Here is a 6,000-nt window from a genome sequence, read left to right as displayed (position 1 = left end):
GCCCTCCCCCTCTGCTTAAATTGAGGCTAACACTGTTTCTAATCTCGAAGTTGGTGGGGACTAACTTCCTCCTTTGTAAAAAAGGAAAAGGACTATTTTTGAAACAAGGTCCAAGTGGGACTCTGTGACTGGCTCCGTCACGCTGCCAGGCCTGGATAAGGATGCTCCTCACTGGTTCCTGTGCCTGCATCTGGTCTCTGCAGAGCTGGCGGGGACACAGCTGGGGCTCCCCATCCCAAGGACATGGGCTCAGGCGCCCCCCCTGCCTGAACCCCCAAGGCATGCAGCCCCATGGAGGTGCCTTCCCCATGAGAAGGCTTAACAGTGCTGCCGCCTTTGCCTTTGGTGGCTTCAGCGTGTTTCCCCATGGCCCTTTGGCGTGTGCTGCTGCACAAAGTGGGAAGGAGCAGCTTGGTCGGCACCGAAGCGTTCGTGTATTTGAAGGTCAGAAAAGTGAGAGCTGCCACGATGGCTTTGCCTTTCCAGGAGGAAAGCCAGAGCCAGGACTGGCATTTCTTCCTCCCTTTTCCCCCGGAACAAAACAAAAACAAGTTTTTAGCTGCTTCAGCAGTTAATCACTGCCTGTGTGTCAGAGTGAGCCATGGAAAACCCCCTTTGCTCTGTAAAACCAAGCAGACACATCCGTCATCCTCGCCAACACAGCTGGCCTGCCATGTGTTGGTGGGGAAGTGGCACTTTCAGGCAGTGGGATTTTTTTTCAGTGACAGTAACATGCAGCAGTGATGGCACAGCCTGGGATGGGACGTGGCACGGCTCCTCTGCTTGTCCCCGTCCTCATCCCCGTCCCCATCCGTGTCCCCATCCCTGTCCAGTCCATGACAGATGGGTGGCTCCAGCATGGAGCTTGCTTCAGCCTCAGTGCAGGGCAGGAGGGGTTTGGGCAGGGGCCCCCAGCACCCGAGGAAGGCCTCCTCAGTGGAGCGCTGGGCCTCCCCCCCACGTGACATGGGTAGAGGAGAGGGGTGCAGCAGAGATGGGTACGTGTGAGCCTGTGGCTCCCAGTCACCCTGGCCAAAACCACACGTGTCAGCTGTAGGAAGCGCCAGGCCTGCTTTGCTTTGTGTTTGCAGGATGCTTCCTCATCCAGCAAAATAAGTAAATTGATAAATAAGAATTGCCAGGCGAGATGTGGTGGCAGGGTGCCAGTCCCAGCCCAGCCAATTCATTTGCAGTTCTCATTAATTTGGACTGACCTTTGCTTACATTTCCACCACCAGCACGTTCAAAACAAGGCAGACATTTAACTTTGTTTTGGGCAATGTTACTCTAATGTGGCTTTTTTCTGCATAGCTCTCTCTTTTATGGTAATCAAATGTACTGCCAACTTTTCTCTTGCTATGTACACCAGCGAAGGGAACCAGATGCTTCGTGTTTTCCTCTGAAATGTATCCGAATGTTGTTTTTTGTTTAGCATTTTTGGAGGGAGGGCTGGCTTACAGACAGCATTTCGTAAATCCGGCCCTCGCTGCACCCTGTTTCCCAATTCACAGCGGGTGCTGGGGGTGGCTCCCAGCTGGATTTGGAGTATCTCCTCAGCACAGCGTGGCAGTGGCCCCCCAGGCCGCTGGGGTTGTATGGGGCTCTCCGTGCCCACCCCACCTCGCAGGACGGCTCAGAGCTGGTACTTTGCCTGGTACGGGCTGCTCCTCCTTACCCGGCCACCCAGGGTCTAAGTTGTTGAGGCTCACCAGAAGAATTCTTGGTGTGCAAGAAAAAACAAGCGATCTTGGCCAAGATTGTCAAAAATACCTGCACCACTGAGGCACTTCTGGCCATTTTAAAATTATTTCTGTCCTCTACCTCCATCTGGACTTCTGCTGCTATTTTTATAATAGCTTCTCTGCTTTCAACTCCTTATCTTCTTTAGCTTTCCCTCTCCTTTTCGCTCTTTATGCCCTAAAATCTTTTCATCACCTTTTTTTTTTTTTCTTTCTGGATCTGATTGGGCTTTATTTCTTCTCCTCTGCCAGATTTATGTGAGTTGTCAAGTCCAGCAGCCGTTTGTCTCTGCCTGGTGACAGACTTGCCTCCCCCCGCTCCCAAATCAGATTCATGGCTGTTCTTTAAGGCCCTTTAATATTTTAATGCTATGACTATAAATTTCATTTTCTTTAAGCTTCAATCCTTCTGTGGGCCTTCCCGCAGCTGGGTCGGCGGCTGCCTCCCCCCACTCCCGGGTGTGATTTGCAGCGTGTCACAGGCGGTGTTTGGGGTGGCTTTGCTCCGTGCACGGGAGCAGAGGGCAGGGGAGGGGAGCGTAGCAGGAATTTGCTTTTCCTTAAGCTCAGATGGTTCTTCAAAACTTGACAGGAATTGACTTTTTTTTTTTTTCTCTTCCAAGCTGTGATTTGTTGTGGGTTTGTTGTGCTTTTTTATTAAAATGCTCTCGTGGAGTGCTTAAAAAGATTGGCTTTACACAATCCCAGCTTCCTTCTTTAATAAGTGCAGCCTTGGCTTACAGTTCTTCCCTCTGATGTGTCAGCTGGGGGACTCACTCTCCATCTCAAATACACCCAGACTGCTTAAATCATCCTTATTTCTCTCGGTGGGAGAGAGACTTTTTGCTCTCCAAAACTTTTCACACCCTAAGTTAATAAAACTTCTCTGCTGAAAGGGATGGATGTGACACTGTGCTGAGGATTTCATGGCCAAGTGCTGGATTATTGCTGTGATGTAAAGGGCTCCCCAGCTCTGGTAAGCACATTGAATGTCTTCTTAAAATACGAGGTTGAAATTCATTTGGCAGCAGCTGTCCCTGAAGGCTGCTGGAAGAGCTCACCCCCTTTGCCGTTTGTGGCAGAGCGGGACCCCTCAGGGAAGTGCTGCCCAAGGGCCAGCACAGCCCAGTGTCCAACGCAGCCCGTCACCGAGGTGGGGTGGGGGGGAAAGAGCTGCCCTGTGCTGCTGCTGAAGGCCACTCTGCTTGGGCGGGTGCTTCGAGGGCTGCGAGGCAGGCTGGGCTTGAAGCCAGGGCAGAGTCACTTGGTATAAACCCGAGAGACCAGGAGGGCAAAAATAGTGCTAGAAATTTTGATGGTGTTTGTAAAGAAGTCAGTCAACTCTGTTATTAAGCGAGCGATTGGCAGCTGATCCGAAGGGTGACAAAGCAGCCCTGCACTGCGCCAGGAGGGACCTGATAGGAATTATCAGCAACATCTGGGACAGCTATTTCCTCCGGGTTTGTAAACATTTAACTGAGGAAATGTGAGCAAAGCCTTTTGCAGCAAGCAGTCCTGAGCCACCAGCCCACGCTGGCTCAGCCCGCAGCCCTCCACCCACCGCAGCAGCACACGGCAGCAGGGCTGTATTTCTTCTCTTGGTTTTTGGCACTCAGGCCAAGGCGGGGGTAGAGCTGCTGAGTGTTTAAATCAGTGTTTTCCATTTCGGATATAGTGGTGCAACTGAGTTATGATACAGGAGCCTAGAGAGGAGTCATTCCCTCTCAACAGATTAAGGATTACTTATTTTCCTATTAAACTGCCTTAGTCATGGTGTGTTTGTTGTCTTAAATTGGTCACTGTGTGTAAGAGACATTGATAAGAAACCTGATCCTACCTGATCAGTGCAAGTGACAATAGGGACCTATTGAATTCAATGCAGATTTTTCTATGGATGTGTACGGACCAAAACTCGATGTTACCGTCTGTATTTACATCTGCAGAGCTCTGCTGGGCACCCACCGGAGCAGGAAAAGTAAGGCTGAAAGGACACTCCTGGACATGGCTGTGGTGGCACCGGCTGCAGGGGGTCCCCATGCTCAGCTCACCAGCAGTCAGCGCTTGTGGGGTCACCAACACCTCTCAGGTCCAGGTGGGTTTGGCCCATCTAGGGTGTAAAATGGGAAGGTGTGAGCTATTTTGGTGCAGCTACAGCCAACAGAGCAATCAAACTTCCCTGGGGAAGGGCAGTGGGGAGCTGCCCGGCCGAGACAGGGTGCCTTTATGGGTGCTAGTCATCACAGTCTGAGCACAGGGAGCCTGGCAGAGATGGAGATGTAAAGGCAACAAGCAGGCTCCCCACGGTCCCTGCGGGGAGGGGATGGAAGCACCAGCATCCATCCTGCCTGCCAAGCTCACTGCCCATGGCAAAGCCAGCACCAGGTTTCACTCCGTCCCCTTGGATGGCTGACGATAGCATCAGGCTCCAGGAGACAGAGGAGGTCTTCAGAGAGAGACAGGCGACGGGAGACTCCACTTGCACCTGCCTGCAATTAATTAATTACGAATCCACTCATTAGCTCAGCCCCATGGCTCCCCCTCACTGCCAAGCCCCCAGCTGCCCAGAGAGCAAGTCATTATTTGAAAAGATTTCCCATTAAACTAGAAAGCAAAGGAATATTTCAAAGAAGAAGGAGCAAGAGAGAGACAGCGAGGGTGCGTGCATGATAGCAATCAGCTCCCGAGGATGTGCTGGAGCGGCTGGGTCCCCAGCTTGGAGCAGCCTGAGAATGGTGAAATCGATTTCATTAGCCCGCTCAGCCACTGATTACTCTTGTGCCACATGAAGTGCCCCTGTGCCCCCCCCACACTCCAGCCCCCACTGGTGGCAGGTACCTGTGTGTGGATGGCCACCTCCAGGTCCCACCCCATCGTGCTGCCTGCAGAGCAGCTCACCCAAATGCAATCCCAGCTTGTGATTAAAACACCCTAAAGATTCTGATATCTTGAAGTGGGTGCCTGCCTCCCCTTTGTGCCCAGGTAGCAGCTGCAGTCCAGCTCCCAGGCTTTTAACACAGCCGGTGCACACATCTGCTTCACCACCCGTTTTTCTATTACCTGCTTTCTGCTCCTTGCTTTAGCGGAGGCGCCTCTTTAACCGCAGTGATTTACAGGCGGTGTTACGGCAGGACAGGTCTGACACTGATTGAGTCGCTTATCTGCCGTCTCCGTCCTGCTCTCTGACAGCCTCTTCCCCAGGTATCAGTCTGCACATCAGTTCTTTATTCCTGGGTGAGGGAAGAGCTGTCAAGGTTGCAGCTACACTGTCATCTTCATCTAAGCTGCCAGCTGCCCTTCATCGCTTTAAGACCCTCTTTAACACACACACGCTTTAGGAGGGGGCCACCGTGTTGGAGGTTAAGGAGATGGCAGCAAAATTTCATTTGCTTTTGAGGTGCCCAGGGCTTGATGGATTGGCTCTTGTTTGTCAGGGTGCCCTGAAATAAACAAGTGTTTCAATGCTGTAGGTTCAGCCCCATGCCTTCTTCAGCTGGCTCCCTGCAGCCCTGTGCTGGCTGCTGGCCACCTGATACAAGGTGCAAGATGTGAGGCTCCCCTGGGTCAGGGCCACCATCAGGGTGGTGGAACAGAGTGGAGAGAGCCTGGAGAAGACAAATGCATGGGGTCAGGCTTGGCTTTGGGGTTTGCTGGGAGTCCCTGCTACCGAACGCCTCTTGTGACCCCCATGGATGGGGCTGAAGCCGAACTGCAGAGGACCACGCCATCCTGATCACTGCCCACCATCGCAGAGCCATGGGACCAGGACAGGGATATGCTGGCACCCAGCACCTGCACCCCAGTGAGGTGGGTCGAGCTGGGATAGTCTGTCCCCCTGCGTGCGCCCAAGGCCAGCTGGAAGGAGGCAGAGAGGATGCAGGCTGCTCCTCGCATGGTGGCTGTGTCCCCGAGTCCCCTCCAGCCCCCCCATGCAGCCAGTGTCCTCCCCAGCCCTCATACCCCTGGCTGGCCATTACCCTGCCATGTGCTTGCACTGCAAAGCCTTGACTACTCAGCACCAAGCTGCTTTAGTTCTAAATTGTGTTTTCCTTAGCCTAAAACCACACTCCTCACTGGGATGGCCAGCAGTGGTACAGGGCGGCAGGAAGAGACCTGTGTCTACTTTTGGGTTTGTGCTCGGGTGCTGCTCTTGGGCCAGAGCAGCTTCTAGCTGTCCCCAGCTCTGGGAGGTGAGGCCGTGTCCAAGTGGGAGGATGTGTGTATGCACAGGGTCTGTGTTAAAGCCCCACATCACCTCGGGGTG

The sequence above is a fragment of the Chlamydotis macqueenii genome, chromosome 6, assembly GCF_036417535.1.
Source record: "Chlamydotis macqueenii isolate bChlMac1 chromosome 6, bChlMac1.mat, whole genome shotgun sequence".
Classification (NCBI taxonomy): Eukaryota; Metazoa; Chordata; class Aves; order Otidiformes; family Otididae; genus Chlamydotis; species Chlamydotis macqueenii.
This window is presented reverse-complemented; position numbering follows the sequence as displayed.